Genomic DNA, 2,335 nt, shown 5'->3' on the forward strand with positions numbered 1-2,335 from the left:
AAATCACTTAAGTTCAGAACGAAGAACACGGACATGAAAGGACAAGTACTAATTAAGAGCAGCATGAAGAACTAGCTAAATCACTCCTGCTAGCTACTCTCTCTCTGGTAAAATAGCATAGAACATGTATAGCTCTCCTGATTGATCATACTGGAGCATGCCGATGAACCTGTCTCCTAATCGTGGGCTGCGCTTCTCATTGCTGCCCCCTAGTACTTCTCTGCGATCATTAACAATTTTCCTCCAATCTTTCACTATTAAGCATTCATTGCTTCTAGAAATCCTGAATGCATTCATGTGCAATGCAGGATATCTTGGCCGTAAGCTAACAATTGACATCTGACCTTTAGTCTCGATCCCCTGAGGCATAACTGTCATCGGGAGTCCCTGTTGAAGAACATCGTATAGTACTTAATTAATATACTTAGCAATGAAAGTTTAGCAAAAAAATATGTATGCAAAATATGCACTGAGGACAAATAGTAAATATCTTACCATCATTCCTAAATAGATGTGACCGTAGTTCAATACCATCACTATTGATCGCACGTTTTGAGTACTAACATTTCTAAGTGCAGGAAAAAAAATTGTCTTGACAGTATGAAGATCCTCAAGCCATAAAACATAATGACTTATCTCCTCGCAGTTTAGTTTAACTCCGGGACAGTAGAAGGTCCTATCTACCAAGCGCCGGACATGTTTGGTTGAATGGAGATAAGCTGTCAATAGAAATTAGTTGCCAATTATTTTTGAAATAAGCAATATCAAAGACAAAAATATATTTAAGAAGAACTCACATAATGGTAGAACTGGAGGCGTCTGCACATCGATCCATATGTCTCTATTACCTTTAATATCATCTTCCGGACGAATATCAAAGGTGATAACCATACCAGGCTCAAATGCATAAGCCTTGCATAGTGCTTGCCAAGTTTTGCATTCAAAATAGGTGTATGTGTGTGCATTGTATACTTTGACGTTGAAAGTATAACCATCATGCTCAGTTTTCAGGTAAGATCTCTTTACCTCCATAGTTTCCATATCTTTGAAACCTATCTTATCCAAGACAAAAATTCTTGCATGGCAGGGGATGCGCTAATAGAATAGTGAAAATTAAAAATTATAAGTCAGGCAAATGAAGCATATATAAGTCATGCTTAATTACGAAAACAGACTTGTCGTTGTGACTTACTGTATCGAATTCGAAAGTCTCATCCAGCTTGATGCTGAATCGCCTACCATCAACAAGGAAATTTCTGTCGCACTGGCCGCGCTGGTCTTCGAAGTATTGGCATATACCGAAATTTTTTCCGTCGTCAGACGACATTTCCTATGTTCATATTAGGCGAAACATTAAACACTTACTAATTCAATTAATTCAACTACTTCTATTAATTCAACTAAGCATTTACTAAAAATAAACTAGTTATATTAATTCAATTAGTTCAACTAAGTATTTACTAAAAATAAACTAGTTCTATATATTAATTCAACTAGTTCAACTAAACATTTACTAAAAATAAACTAGTTATATTAATTCAACTAGTTCAAAGTAAGCATTTACCAAAAATAAACTAGTTCTATATATTAATTCAACTAGTTCAACTAAGCATTTACTAAAAATAAAGTAGTTCTATATATTAATTCAACAAGTTCAACTAAACATTTACTAAAAATAAACTAGTTCTATATATTAATTCAATTAGCTAGTTCAACTAAGCATTATATTTACTAAAAATAAACTAGTTAATTATTATATTTACTAAAAATAAACATTTACTAAAGATGTTTGCGTGCAAAAAGGAGGTGCCGTTGGGCGCCGTGGTGGCGTCGACGATAGCTGGACCGAGCAAGGTTGATGCATTAGTACAGTTCTGAAGATGGAGCGGTGGAAGTTGGTGGCGGCGGCCTCTGAGTGCACGCCGGACCGGTGAGACCCATGCCCGGCAGGCGTCCTGGATGGGATCTTAGGTCTTAGATGTTAGGTTTGGCTGCGATGCATGTTTGGTATTAGGCTCAGGCTATCTGCGCCCCTTCATCAACTAGATAGAGTGGCTTAGACGGCGGCTTTAGTTTTACTGTTGTATTACTTTGTAAGGTCTTGTGAGAATAATTAATAAAGTGGTCGTATGCATCGCCCAGATGCAGAGGCCGGGGGTCATCATCCTTTTCTAAAAAAATGTGCTTTATTATGGGCAGTATGGAACTGCAGGAACGATTTGGTTTTTAACACAACAACACAAATTCATTTCTTGCAAGTTATTTTCCGGGCCACTGCCCTGATCCGTATGTGATCGCTACTCACTCCGACGGATGCCAGGGAGCGTATGTTTAC

The sequence above is a fragment of the Triticum dicoccoides genome, chromosome 3B (assembly GCF_002162155.2).
Source record: "Triticum dicoccoides isolate Atlit2015 ecotype Zavitan chromosome 3B, WEW_v2.0, whole genome shotgun sequence".
Taxonomy (NCBI): Eukaryota; Viridiplantae; Streptophyta; class Magnoliopsida; order Poales; family Poaceae; genus Triticum; species Triticum dicoccoides.